The sequence below is a fragment of the Giraffa tippelskirchi genome, chromosome 10 (genome assembly GCF_054371585.1).
Source record: "Giraffa tippelskirchi isolate mGirTip1 chromosome 10, T2T-mGirTip1v1.2.pri, whole genome shotgun sequence".
Classification (NCBI taxonomy): Eukaryota; Metazoa; Chordata; class Mammalia; order Artiodactyla; family Giraffidae; genus Giraffa; species Giraffa tippelskirchi.
In genome coordinates, this window is record NC_137284.1 from 156,303,537 (window position 1) to 156,318,623 (window position 15,087).

The following is a 15,087-nucleotide window of genomic DNA, read 5'->3' on the forward strand; positions in this document are numbered from 1 at the left end:
TTACGTGACAACCTTGAAGGGCGTGCCTGGATTTGCTCTACGTGTGAGCCGACTCAGCAACTGGGGTGGAGTCAGAAAGTTAGGAAGTGCCCAGAGTGGGGTTTCAATCCGTGTCGAGGAGCTGCTGTCTGCTTGGCCGTCCCGGTGTGCAGACACCTGGGGTGTCCTCCCAGCACGTGAGCTAGCGGGGGGGCGAGGGCTCCGGGGTGTGTGTCCCCCAGCGGGTGAGGTGCTGGACCGCACGAGGTCGCGGGCGGGAGCGACCCTGAGTCAGGAACGGCGGGCTGCGTTCACTCTGTGCATCCCATGGCTCCTCACTGGGCGAAGCGGGTGTGATCTGCATGGCTCCGGTATTCTTTCTCTTCCTGGATGCTAATTTCTTACCCACGTACTACGTTAATTAAGTCCATCAATACCTATTTATTGCACATGGTCTTAATGTGGGTTCTCCCACAACCGACCCGTGAGACCAGGGGAAGTGAGATGAAAGGAAAGAGTCAGAAAGAAAAACACCAATACAGGATATTAACACATACATACAGAATTTAGAAAGATGGTAACGATGACCCTATACGTGAGTCAGCAAAAGAGACACAGATGTAAAGAACAGACTTTTGGACTCGGTGGGAGAAGGCGAGGGTGGGATGATTTAAGAGAATAGCATTGAAAAATGTATATTACCATATGTGAAACAGATCGCCAGTCTAGGTTCGATGCATGAGACAGGGTGCTCAGGGATGACCCTGAGGGATGGGATGGGGAGGGAGGTGGGAGGGGGGCTCAGGATGGGGGACACATGTACACCCATGGCTGATTCATGTCAGTGTATAGCAAAAACCACTACAATATTGTAAAGTAATTAACCTCCAATTAAAGTATTTTTTTTTTTTAAAAAAAGGGGAGCTCCAGTGACCTTCCTGGTGGTCCAGGGGCTAAGACTCCACGCTCCCAAAGCAGGGGGCCCAGATTTGACCCCTGGTCAGGAAACTAGATCCCACCACCTGCTGCAACTAAGAGTTCTCAGGCAGCAACAGAGACAGAAAAGCCTGCACAGCACAATGAAGCCCTGCTGCAGCCAAATCAATGCATAATAAATATTTTTTTAAAAAATAAAATAATTCAAGAAAAGGGGGGTGCTCCAGTCGGCAGGTCGCAGCTGCTAGGGACCCCGGAGAGGCTGGGCATGCCTCCTTGTCAAGATCACCCTGCCCGCCTCAGTTAGGGGTCACCCTGGGGTATCGCTCCTGCCTCGAACCCACAAGTCCAGCTGCCAAAGAATACCCTCAGGTAGAGGTGTTCAGGTAAGAGAACCTGGATGCAGGGGAGTTACCCACGGCATCAGCTCCCAAAACTGTAAGTTTTGTGTGCTAAACATATTTTGGGGTACCATCTTAATTTGTCTGATTTTAAAAAAATATTTAAATAAACATTTTACTTTCACTAGCTTTGCATTTATAGTAAAGCTGTAAGGACACAGCAGCCCCTTGTATTCCCCACATAGGTTCCCCCACAGGGATCATCTGCGGTCCATGGAGTCCATGCTGTTTTTTCCAGTAGTCATGTGCGGATGTGAGAGTTGAAACATACAGAAGGCTGAGTACCAAAGAATTGATGCTTTTGAACTGTGGCATTGGAGAAGACTCTTGCGAGTTGGAGAAGACTCTTGAGAGTTGGAGAAGACTCTTGGAGAGACTCTTGGACAGCAAGGAGATCCAACCAGTCCATCCTAAAGGAAATCAACCCTGAATATTCATTGGAAGGACTGATGCTGAAGCTCCAGTACTTTGGCCACCTGATGCAAAGAGCTGACTCATTGGAAAAGACCCTGATGCTGGGAAAGATTGAGGGCAGGAGGAGAAGGGGACGACAGAGGATGAGATGGTTGGATGACATCACCAACTTAATGGACATGGGTTTGAGCAAGCTCTGGGAGATGGTGAAGGACAAGGGAGCCTGGCATGCTGCAGTTCACGGGGCTGCAAAGAGTCAGACATGACCAAGCAACTGAACAACAGCAATCTTCTGAGATAACATTCCCCTGAAGGATGCGCTGACATGTTTGTCATGACCAACAAATCACAGTGATGACTGACGCATGATTAAAAACTCACACTTTAATCTCAGTGTGGACGCATGGTTCTCTCTCACTCTCTGAGTCACAAGCCAACACCTTGTTAGGACCGGTGCTCGGGGAGGCAGGGTTCCTCCCGAGGACAGGGCTGGTCAGGGCGCGGCCCACATTCCCTGAGCCCACCAGGGCTGTGACTCCCCGCCAGCCTCCCTGGGGTGTCCCTGCCCACAGCTGCAGCCCCCATGCCAGTGGGATGTGGGGAGCTGGGCCCTCAGGGTCTTGCTGTGAGAGGGGCTCCCTCATTTCCCGGGTGGTGGGCGGTGGGCCTTTAATCACTAACATCTCACGTCAGTGGGGTGCGTTTGTCTCCATTATTCAACTGCCTTAATTGTCACCCCTCCGGGACAGCACCTCACAGGCAGCCCTGTCTCCTTAGGCTCAGCAGACCCTGACCTGCAGGCCCTGGTAATTCTGAGGGCCGCTGGGAAGGTGCTTGGGACGAGGTTCTCCGACTGGAATTCGTCTGATGTTTTTCTCATGCTTAGCCTGCACTTCTGGGTTTTGAGGCGGGTCTGTAACATTTTTTTTTGTAATGTAAAAAGCTTGACCAAATAAAGCAAAATGTTAAATATGTAAAACAGATGATAGTAAAATGAATTTTGGTTTGTTACAAAGGCTAGATTACTACTGATGTAATAATATTGCTAACAAAAGTGCTAACCTTTAAAGTTAAGAGAATAAAGTATAATACTATGAAATGTCACTGCTTCTCCACCTTTGTTAAAACTTTCTGAATAGGGTACCATTTATTTTATTTCTGTTATGATGAAGTCTCCAATTGTACCTGAAGGAAAAAATGCATTGAAACAGGAAATAAAGAGTCAACTGGAGTTAAATCAAAAAGGGAAAAAAAACCCCACAAAAACCCAAACCAAACCCCCCCAAACCATTCAACGACAAGAGGCTGTTTGGAATACGTTACTAAAATTCCTGAGGCCAGTTCAAGCTCTCATTACTCAACAGATAACTGGGGTTAAGACAGCATCACAAGGTCCCTGGGGAAAAGTGTAACTAAAGGATGTCTCACTGGCACCCAAGTTGTGGTCTGTGAAAGCTGCCTGTCGTGGATGGATGGATGTTACATATTCCATCACACACTAACCCAAGGCCATTGTCCAAGGGAGCAACTGAAGACTACTGCCGTCTAGGAAAAGTATATGTTGAAGTGTTTACCTATGAAGGTTAGCAGAACAATCTGGAAACTGTGACATCTAAGCTTACACGGGAACAATTCTACACATGAACCAGTGTGTCCTTCCCTGAAAGTAGATGTGATTACACAACACCCTTGACACGTCCTCACTTCACAGCACAGCCATTCCACTCAGCCAAAATGCACGTCCCCTAGGAATTTCACACCCTAGGATCCCATCCACACTTCTTTTCCAAGGCAGTTTCTCAGCTCTGGGACCTCATCCTTGTGCCTGCCTCTGCCCAGTGTATTGCCCCAGGTAGGGGCCACTGCAATCCTACCTGCCTTTCTGAATGGTGTTCATCTGGAATGACAGAACAAGATCTTTTTGGAAACAAGGCTCTCTGCAGGTGTACTTAAGGTAAGCATCTTGAGATGAGGTCAAAAGCTATGACAAACCTAGACAATGTATTCAAAAGCAGATTATCACGTTGCCGACAAAGGTCCATCTAGTCAAAGCCGTGGTTTTTCCAGTAGTCATGTATGGATGTGAGAGGTGGCCCATAAAGAAGGCTGAGTGCCGAGGAATTGATGCTTTGGAACTGTGGTGTTGGAGAAAACTCTTGAGAGTCCCTTGGATGGCAAAGAGATCCAACCAGTCCATCCTAAAGGAAATCAGTCCTGAATGTTCATTGGAAGGACTGATGCTGAAGCTGAAGCTCCCTTTGGCCACCTGATGCGAAGAGCCGACTCATTGGAAAAGACCCTGATGCTGGGAAAGATTGAAGGCAGGAGGAGAAGGGGACAACAGAGGATGAGATGGCTGGATGGCATCATCGACTCAATGGATATGAATTTGAGCAAACTCGGGGAGACGATGCAAGACAGGGAAGCCTGGTGTGCTGCAGTCCATGGGGTCACAAAGTCAGACATGACTGAGCGACTGAACAACAACAATACCACCACCACTGTGGGTTACTAGGTTGCACCCTAAATCCAACTACCCATGTCCTTACAGGAGAGAGAAGACTCAGACACAGAGCAGACCACGTTGGAGGCAGAGATCAGTGACACTGCCAGGTGCCAAGGGGGGCGAGCAAACACTAGAGGGCAGGAGGGAGGCCTGGGACAGAGTCTCCTGGAACCCCCAAAGGGGCTGGCCCTGCTGACTCCTGATCTCAGATATCTGGGCTCCCGACTGTGGGAGGATGAAGGGCCTGTTCTCTCCGCCACCAGGTGTGCAGCCCTTTGTCACGGCAGCCTCGGGAGCCTTTTCTGCCTTCCTGCTTCAGTTCACAGGCCCAGAGCGCCTTCCTCAAAGGCCCTCAAGCCCCAAGCACCCCCTCCACTGCCAATGCCCCCACCGGGGCTTTATGCAGTCGTGATGAGTCTTGTACCAAAGTTAGACATCTGCGGTGGATGGCAGCTTCAGAGGCAGCAAGTTCCTCAAGTGTGTCAGGAAAAGCTCACGCCTGCTAACTGGTATGGCACTGACAGACACACCAGGGAAAGGCAGGGGTCACAGTAAGGATCCAACCACATCTTCAAGAGCTGAGGGTGTAAGGTTGCAAGCAAGTGTTAAGTCACTTCAGTCGTGTCTGACTCTTTGTGATCCCAGGGACTGTAGCCCGCCAGGCTCCTCTGTCCACGGAATTTCCCAGGCAAGAATACTGGAGGGGGTTGTGATTCCCTTCTCCAGGGGATCTTCCAACCCAGGGACTAAACCTGGGTCTCCTGCATTGCAGATTCTTTACCATCTGAGCCACCAGAGAAGCCCCAAGGGTGCACGATGAGCAGCACTTTAAAACAAAATTTACATGTCGCCCAAATAGCACTAAAAACAAAACAAAACCCCAAAAACCCAAATTAAAAAAACTGACTCCTTATTTCCAATTCCTATTAATTTTAACTTAATGTAAGATCATTCATTGCAATTCCACAAAGAAAAAGACTATCAATAGGTTAGTCATTTTAACATTTGTCCTTTATACTTTATTCTGCATTTGGAAATGTAAGTTTACTATATTCATACAGTATCTTTTCTTTTGGTGTGTGTTAGTTGCTCAGTTGTGTCTGACTCTTTGTGACCAGGCTTCTCTGTCAATGGAATTCTCCAGGCAAGAATACTGGAATGGATTGCCATTCTCTTCTCCAGAGGATCTTCCCAACCCAGGGATCAAACCCTGGTCTCCTGCATCACAGGCAGATTCTTTACTGTTTGAGCTACAGGGAAGTCCTATTTCTTCTTTTTAGAAAATCATTTAAAATAGTTGAGCAAGAAATAAGCAAAAAACATTTAAAATAGTTGAGCAAGAAATAAGCAGACAGGGGCATATTAAAGTTAAAAGTATATGGAAAAGATTAAACTCTTGTGGACATTTTCCTAAAGTGCTTAGATACATGGATATTAACAAAGTTCAAGTTTAAACGTAATTTTACAAGACGTATAAGGTAGCAGAATAAATGAAGTGCTTTAGTTTTTGTTTTTCCCTTTCCATGCTTTATATGCTTGGCTTCATGTGTGCTGGGGGCAAAAGGGTCCACTGAAGACGGAGATACAGATGCTCTTCCAGACAAGGAGGCAAAGAGTTATTAAAACAGTAGGAAAAGCGTATGTAAGTAAAGGCACAAAGTTTCCCCAATCAGTTAGTTGCAACAAATAAAACAAACAGTAATATAAACAAATATACAATAAATAATAAAAAAAATTTAAAGGTTAGTTGCAATAAATGCCTAAGGAATGTCATAGACAGACAAGGCTGTGACCTTGAAACGACTGATTCTCATCCACTTGAAAATTCTCGGAACTACATGGCTCAAACATCTACCACAGCCAATGTTTCTTCTTTCTCAGGGAACAGGACCCAACTCCTGAGCTGAAGCAACAGTGAGGACCAAGGTTGGCGCACAAGGGTCCAGCCCCCAGCAGCAGCCAGCCAAATTAAGGAAACCTTCGACAATGGTGATGCCAGGAACAACCTGGGGCCGCCCCAGCCAGCTCCTGCAACCTGAAGGAGTTTCCTGCTTTCTCTAGCTTATTTCTTTAGGATTTTGTTAATGCAACGGGTTGAATTTTATCAGCTGCTATTACAGTATCTACTGAGATGACCAGAGGTTTCTCTCCTTTCATCTGCTGACATTAATTCCTTGGTGGATTTCTTAATAAACTGCAATCTTGCATTTGTAGGACAAGACCTTGTTTGGTCACCGCAGACTGCACGGCTCACTCTGCCGATGTTTTTATGGGAGTTCTGCCCATACTTTAAATGCCAGGCGAATCGTTTGTTTTCTTCTTCGTGTGCTATCGTCTGGTTCTGATGTTCCGATCAAGCGAGCGCCACAGAAGGAGCACGGACCCTGCTGTCCTTTCCTGAGCCCTAAAATAATTAAAGTGACTGTGGCCTTAGCAGTTCCTTGAGGCTTTTACAGAATTCCCCCATCAACAGGCTGAACCCCAGGCCTCTTCTGCGAGGACAGAGGAAGGGTAAGGCCTTATAATTACTGGAAACAAACAAAAAATCTTTATTGAGATAATTCACAACCATACAGTTCACCCATTTGAAGAGTATAATTCAATTAATTAGCTTTTAACTTCTTTTATGGTGATTGATGAAAGGGATAATCGACCAGGAAAATACAAACTGGTGAAACTTACTCAAAAGTGAATGAAAAGATTCTTGAATGTAGTGATATTTGATATATTCAGATTTCTTTCAATGTGATTTTCTAAATCTCTGCATTTATTATTTAAGAAGTCCTTATTTCTAACACTGGGCATTTTCACTTTTTTTTTTTCTTGAACAGACTTGAAACAGGTTTACCCATTTTATTGGTCTTTTCCCAAGAATTAAGCTTTAGCTTTTGTTGAGCAAGACTATTTTTTGTATTCGATTTCATGGATTGCTGACATTTCGGTAGCATTTCTGGGGCTGGGAGGAGAGAGACTTGAACATATTCAACAAACCACCTTGAACCACAATGTGGGACCCAGGGCAGTGAACTGGTCAGGTACGGCTCAGACAAGCTTGTCACCCTGTCCCCACCAGCGGGCTTCTGTTTGACATCTGGATTACAATGTGGTTCGGACGGGCCTCGACATATTCCAATTATCAGCGCTTCAACACGTATGTAAACGCGTGCGCGTCTCTGGGGTTTAGCGACACAATGGGTCCTCCGGCCGCCTCTAACACAGCGCAGCATCCTTCTACAGCACGCGGAAGTGCTGCCCAGAGTCACAATTTCACCCCTAAAGGCGAGAAGTGATTTGCAGAGTCAGGCAAGGAGGACACATGGTTCCCTGCTGAGCCCCCAGGTCTGGGCACGTCAGTACAACGTGTACGTCAGTCCGTCAGATACATCAGTACGTACGTTGGTACGTCAGGCACGTCAATACGACCGGTACGACAATGTCAGGTATATCAGTACGTCTGTACGTCAGGCACGTCAGTACGTCAGGCACGTCAGTACGTCACGTACATCAGGTACGTCGGTACGTAAGGTACTTCAGAGAGCATGCGCCTCTCCAGCGGGGACTACAGGAACTCCGGGTGCCGGCGGGAGCCTGTGTAGAAGAACGAACGGGGCATGTCTAGAGCAGATCTGTGTCAGAAGTGCCATCACATTCTGTGGGATGCTCCGCAAGTTCCTTCATGCCCTCGGCCCAGATCTCTTCATTTGTAAAATGGGGAGGACACCATTTTTCCTGCAGAGTGATTCTGAGGGATGGGATAGATCACAGGTGCTGCTGACTGGACGGTACTCATATGATAGTCACACACAGAGATGTCTGACCCTGAAGCCGTCGCTGGGCCAGCCAGTCACCAGATGAAGCACTGATGGTGGCCTGATTCTACCTTTTGGCTCGTTTGCCTTTCTAGTCCTTTCCAGGGGTATCACCATAGTATATCTGTGGAGACCATACAACAGGGCAGGTACCATTACATTCAGGTTATTTAATGCACGGATAATCCTATTTAGCTGGGTGCTATGATTACTTCCTGCTTATACAAGGAGAAACTGAAGCTTGAAATAACTTGCCTAAGGTCTCACAGCTCTCAAGTTGAAGAAGTGGGACTCCAACCTGGGTCTGACTCATGCTCTTGATTACTTGACACTAATTACACATGCAACTTAAAGGGGGAGGGGAGAGGCCACATGCGTAAGCATCAAAGCTCAAGGAGTCATTGTGAAAGGAAGAGCCAAACGAAGGGACATCTGTCTCCCTGAGGAGGTCTTACTGAAACAAGTACACATTCCACAATACGTGGTCTAAGAAAAAACAACCTACTGGTAGCAACTTGATGCTTTTGAACTGTGCTGCTGGAGAAGACTCTTGAGAGTCCCTTGGAAAGGAAGGAGATCAAACCGATCAATCCAAAAGGAAATCAACCCTGAATATTCATTGGAAGGACTGATGCTGAAGCTGAAGCTCCAAAGCTTTGTCCATCTGATGGAAAGAGCTGACTTATTAGAAAAGACCCTGAAGCTGGAAAAGATTGAGGGCAGGATGAGAAGGGGATGACAGAGGATGAGATGGTTGGATGGCATCACCAACTCGATGGACCTGAGTTTGAACAAGCCTGGGGAGATAGTGAAGGACTGGGAAGCCTAGCATGCTGCAGCCCATGAGGTCGCAAAGAGTCAGACACCACTGAGCGACTGAACAACAACTTACTATTAGAAACAAATGACCAAAGTATAACCTAAAATAACATGAATCAGGTACTACAAAGTTCAGAACCTCAATGATGTAACGTAAATTCAGATACACAGGAAATAGCTTTAACTGGGACAGAAGAAGAGAGTGAAAAGATTTAAGATGTGACCAAAATTTGACCAAAACTTTCCCAAATTAGCTTCCTCCCCAAAGGACTTTCTCCTGTGAGCATCTGAATGAAGCTTGACTTCTCCCCTAACATCAGCACAACTGCAGTCACAGCCACAAAAGAAATCTAAGAGACTTTCTCCTCAGACACCAGGTTATGGGAGTGAGGCATCACATTTCCATCCACCGTGACTGCCTCTGAAGCTGTTCGGGACAGAGTCCACCCTGACCTCACGTTCAGGAGCGGGAGTCTCGGCACACCTGAGAGGTACACCCAGGTCACCTCACCTTTGCCTTGTTACTGCTCTTGGATTAGCACACATCAACTTCCTCTCACTGCCTTAAATAGAGACGCCTTTATTTCCTCAAAAGAAGTAACATAAACCACTGAAGTACACTGAGCCCATGTGCCAGAGTAGAAGTTCAAGCTCCAAAAACTATGACTTCACGTATGTGACAAATATTTACTGAAACTAGGTCTTGTTTATCATGGTATCTCTGAGACCTGGCAAAGAGCAAGTTTTCAGTCCCGTCCTCACAGGGCTTACACGATGACAAGGAAACGTGAACAAACACATTTCCCCTGAACATCCCCATCAATCAGGTGGGGTCATGACATAAGGTGTGAAGGCCAGTCTGGGGATTCCAGAAAGGCGCCCTTCCTGAGGGAGTGACATTTAGGCTGAGACCTGAAGAAAGCCAGCGGGTGGCTCAGAGGACGGGGAAGAACCATCCAGGGAGAGGGGACAGCTGGCCCGAAGTCCAGAAGGCGCAGAGAACAAAGCAGGAGGCCTGGAGAACGGTGATGTGAGGTGAGGCAGGTAGAATGGAGGGGCAGAGAACACGGGGAGAAGACCCGACTCCTGCCTAAAGGCAGAGGAAGCCAGAGAAGGCCTTTAAGTGTGGAAATGATGCCATTAGACACATGTTTTCAGAAAGTATCGCTAACTGCAGCATGTGAAGTTGACTGCAGGGGGCCAGAGTGGATGCTGGGTGATCAGGCTGTTTAACAGTCAGCAGAGAGGTGACGATGGCAGAGTGACAGACGGGAGGGATTCAGGGGGTGACGGGGAGAAGACGGACCGCTTGGATGTGGGGAAGTGAGAGAGGCAAGGTTCAATATCATTCTTGTTAAAATAGAAAACAAAAAACCAGGGGGACATGGTGCCCATTTACTGACTCAGGCTGGGGGAGAAAACGGAAGAGGGGAGCGGGAGGCCGGGTGAGAGAGGCGGTGGTGCCTCAGGTGGAGACATCCAATAGGCAACCGGATACTCAGGAGAGATGTGGCTGGAGATAACTGCGGGAGCGTCATCGGTTATTAAAGCATCCTGTAATTAAATACACGGGATTAGAACACTGGGCAACAGGCAAGGGGTTATTACAGCCCTGGGAGTGAGTAGGACTGTCTAGGGGAGAGGACAGGAGGAGAAGACAAGGGGGGCTTTGGGCAGAGCCGGGAGCGAGTCCCGTATCTAATGTCCGAGTGAGTCAGACCTCACTCCACCTGCTACTATAAACCAGAACAGAACCAAAAAAGGAAAAAGAGAACCACCCAGGAGACAGGGACGAGGAGCACCTCGGAGGGTTCCGTGGGAGAAGGGGGCGGAGGCTGTCTCTGGGGACGGCTGCTAAGAGCTCAAAATGAGAAGAGGACTAAGTGTCCACTGGAGGTTGCAGAACAGAGCCGCAAAGGACCACCTTGGGGAGCTTGGGTGGAGAGGTGGAAAGGGGCTGAAGAAGGGACTGGAGGTGAGGGCGTGGAAAGTGGGTTTCCGGGTAAGGGACTACTTCCTGTGGGGAATGCAGGCTGGCTCGGAGCCCATGCGGTGAGCCTAAGGACCGTGTTTGAAACCTGGTGCCCCCACCTTCCCAGATGCATCCCCTGAGGTATCTTACTTAACCTCTCACCCTCTTAATGTTCCCCTCTATAAAACAGGGATGATAAAAATATCTATCTCTTAGAGTTGCTCTGAGGATTAGATGAGATCAACGTAAAAGATTTACAACAGTGTCTTAATGTACTTAGTACACACCAGTTACTATAAACCAGAAAAAGGACACAAACGTTCTTCCACTTTTCATTTCATAGGTAAGAGGGAAAGTCCTCGGGGTCCTGGTATGACAAGTTCGCAAGGGTTCTTCTGCCCCCGCTGCAGAGCTGTAGGATGGAGCCACCCGGCCAGTGAGCACTCGGCCTGACTCACCGGCCTGGACTCCAGCCAGCTGTTGGCTGGGGCTGCCAGGCGCCCACCTCGGAGCCGACAGAGCCGGTCCTGAGAGGGAAGGTCATGGCGGTCCTTTCATCCTGGAGATGATTCAGCCCCGCCTCGCTCCCGGTGACTCCCTGGTTACTTGTGAAGCCTGGTGGCCGGTCCCACTTTCAGATCCCCAAACCCTGCTGTGAACTCCCCTCTTGTTTAAAGGAGTCGGGGGTCTTAACATTTCAGATAACACAACCTCTGCTCCTCTACCTCATCAAATCTAAGATACCATCAACTGTGAAGTTATAGCCTGACTTCAGAGACTTTAAAATGTACACCTAAAATCTATTAAATATGGAAACTTTCAAATATGGGGCCAGACAGGAAAGAAAATGTTTCACTGTGAATATTTCATAAAGCTGTAACTATTTTTATAATCAAGACACAGTCAGTCTCTTGTGGAAGGTAAGTTGCAGGCTCAGTAGGGAAGGGCAGAGTCTGGATGGTAGGTCATCAGAGCCTTCCGATACTACAAGGCGATCGGCCAGTGACCGACCTGTGATCATCAACCTGTCACCACCAGAGGTCAGCACCCCTCACACCTCAGTCAGCAAACCAAATGGACGCAGCCGAGCCTCCCGGGCGATCTGCTATTAAGGCTAAGTGATGAGGGGATATAAATGCACAGGAGGACATTCTTCTGTAAGAAAGTCAAAGCAGTGTTTCTCATTATCCACTCCCGCCCCCCCCTTAACTGTCCTACCCCCATGAAACTTGAATACTGCAAATGCACTGTATATCCATTCAGGGGACCTTTGGAGAGCCAGAAACCACTATAATATCTAAAGATTTTTTTTGTCCCCCAACAAGAACCAGTCTCTGCTCACATCACAGCAACATCCTCCAGTGGAGAATGAGTGAGTGTGAGTGAATGTACATTTCTGGTTTCTGTAGAGCGGCTGCTGGTTGCTCTGGGTCATATTTTCAGGCTGGAAGGAAAAGCACAAGTTTGCCAAGTGCCAGGCTTCGTTCTACAGAGAAAACCCACAGCAGCAACAATATCAACAAGACAGACAAACAACACCTGGAGAGACTAGGATAATCCAAGAACACAGCTGCCTCATTACAGAATGGGGCCTCAGGTTACCAGACTCCTGGCTGAAAACTACTACTTGCCCTCTCACTTTTACTTTTCATGTCCACTTCTTACCTAGTTTTCATCATGCAGACTAGGTTGATCAGTCTTGCTAGGAAAATGAGTTTGGAGGCAAGTCTTGAAAAGACTATCCTTTGAGGAATTCCTTGCAGGTGAAGAAGGAATAGCTCAGACAGGGGACTGCGAAGGAAGCAGGCAGACAGTGAGGGAACAGAGGAGAGGCGAGTGGACAGAATGAGACAGTGGGACGAACCCACACAGTGAGCTACTGAAAGCCTGAAATAACTGGAGAGGCTGCGACAGCTGGAACGGTGAGAGGAGGGTGAGGAGATAACACAGATAGTTTCCAGGGGCTGTAACATTCTTGACGTGGTGCCAGAATCATAGGTTTATTAATCATGGATACATTTCAACCCTGAATACTCATTGGAAGGACTGCTGCTGAAGCTGAAGCTCCAATACTCTGGCCACCTGATGCGAAGAACTGATTCGCTGGAAAAGACCCTGATGCTGGGAAAGATTGAGGGCAGGAGGAGAAGGGGACGACAGAGGATGAGATGGTTGGATGGCATCACCGACTCAACAGACATGAGTTTGGGCAAGCTCTGGGAGATGGTGAAGGACAGGGAAGCCGGGTGTGCTGCAGTCCATGGGGTCGCAAAGAGTCGGACATGACTGAGCCACTGAACAACAACAACATCATTTACTGGAGAAAGCATTCGAGGGCTGTGTTCAGGTGCTTACGGCGATGCTTGGTCTTGTCATTAAATAAGTTCTAGACAGTTGACCTTGATAAAAACAAACAGGTACGACTGATGTAATAAAACGTTTGAAAAGCGAACACATAATGTGACTGCTGAGCACTAGGCGCTGCTCTCATCACTTTGCAGATACTGAATCATCCCATCCTCCCATTGCTCCCGTAAAGGAACCATAAACCCTGGGCGTAGTCACCAGAATACCGCTGAGCACCCACGGCGCACCACTGTGTCACAGGCTGGGACGGGGAGGAGGGATTGTGGAGAAGTACAGAAAGGCTCTGGTTTTCCCTGGTGGCTCAGACAGCAAAGAATCCGCCTGCAATGCAGGATACCCGGGTTAGATCCCTAGGCTGGGAAGATCCCCGGGAGAAGGGAATGGTTACTCACTCCAATACTCCTGCCTGGAGAATCCCATGGATGGAAGAGCCTGGCAAGGGTATAGTCCATGGGGTTGCAAAGAGTTGGACACAACTGAGTGACTAAGCACGCACGCACAGAAGGGCTTTAGGGAGGGACTCTGAGAGGGTGAGACCTGGGCTGAGCTGTGATGGTGGTGGTATGAGACAGGATGTACACAGTGGTAACGCTGGCAGCTGGAGAACATAGTGAGAAAAGGTCTCACCCTCCAAAGATGTAAACCCTGAGTCACTGGGACCGCAAGGAGTCACAGAACAGGGGACTGGCCAACTCTGCTTGTGTGCCCAACCTGGCCTCTTTCTGTAAACAAAGTTTGGCTGGAACGCCAGCGTTGCTGCTCTGCGGCGGCCCGGGTGGGCTGAGGAGTCGTGACCAAGACTGAGACCGAGACCATCTAATTCTTGACAGAACGAGATTGCTGAGGCTGGTCCTACAGCCTGATTACTCCGTCTGTGAGGCAGCAACAGCTGCACTTGTGAGCTTGGCAGAAATGCAGACTCCCAGGCCCACCCCCCACTCCCCGACGCAGAGAACTAGAATCTGCCTTTTGAAAAGCTCTCCGGTGGTGCTCATGCACAGAAAGCAAGCTCTCCAGTCCCTCATGTGCATGGCTGGGAGGAGGCAGTGAGGCTGCAGATGAAAAGTCTGCGTGTATTCTATATATAGACACAGAAAAGTGGTAAAGATTTTTCCCGTAAAGGAATGGGGCTGTCAATTAATGCTCTGGAAAGGTCTCTCTGTCAGGGCGCGAGGGTAAGAAATGGGTGGGCAGCTGGGGTCAGAACCCAGGCAAAGGAGGACCTGAACAACAACACCGGGGAGACTGAGGTCCAATTTATTCTTTCTTCCCAGAAGCAAAGAATGTTTTAAGAGATGACTCCAGCTTCACTAATGCCGCCAATTTTGTTTCTAACAGAGTATCTGTTATAATCTATTAGGAAAGAGAAAAATACTTGGTAACAAAAACACTAGTAATCAAGTGTCTCCCTGTATCCCAAATGTATCTCCATCTAAGGAAAGCCTCCAGATCACAATGCACGAAGGATGACATTAGGTGAATAGGAAGTGAGCTGGGAGATTAAATGAGGATCTACTCATAGCCATGTATTACGTAGGCTGCTAACAAGTCAGCTCACGGGATACTTAAAGGTGTAATGTCTTGTTAGGACTCACTGTTCCCCCATATAAACGTAGATTCTGCTTGATACTCAATTTTTCTGTATTTTGGATGAATAAGCAATCTGAAGTTCAAAAGAAACAAAGCGGTGTTTGAGACGACCACGCCAACACTATCCCTTCCAGCCTGGCTGACAGTTTCCAAGAAACTGCTATTTAACATTTTGCCTCCTTAAGAATCCAGAAAAGTTTGACAGGGTTATTTGTGGGGTTCAGCATGCTTTAAAGTAATGACAGCAATATAGATAAAAGCTGATGGATGAAAATGGGAAATTCCTTTTCTTAG

General features: G+C 47.8%; 1 protein-coding gene and 2 long non-coding RNA genes across 25 annotated transcripts in view; 2 read left to right on the forward strand and 1 right to left on the reverse strand.

Annotated features, from left to right (window-relative positions):
* PRKAG2 (protein kinase AMP-activated non-catalytic subunit gamma 2) overlaps nucleotides 1-15,087 on the reverse strand; it is a 299,855-nt gene that overhangs the window by 42,521 nt on the left and 242,247 nt on the right. The gene's annotated exons all lie outside the window — the stretch shown is intronic.
* LOC145523363 (uncharacterized) lies at nucleotides 68-2,834 on the forward strand. The gene is made up of 2 exons (XR_014066507.1): nucleotides 68-350; nucleotides 1,502-2,834. It is a non-coding gene; the product is annotated as an uncharacterized LOC145523363 (long non-coding RNA).
* LOC145523365 (uncharacterized) lies at nucleotides 3,399-11,684 on the forward strand. Its single transcript, XR_014066509.1, has 4 exons — nucleotides 3,399-3,684; nucleotides 6,118-6,747; nucleotides 7,068-9,899; nucleotides 11,180-11,684. It is a non-coding gene; the product is annotated as an uncharacterized LOC145523365 (long non-coding RNA).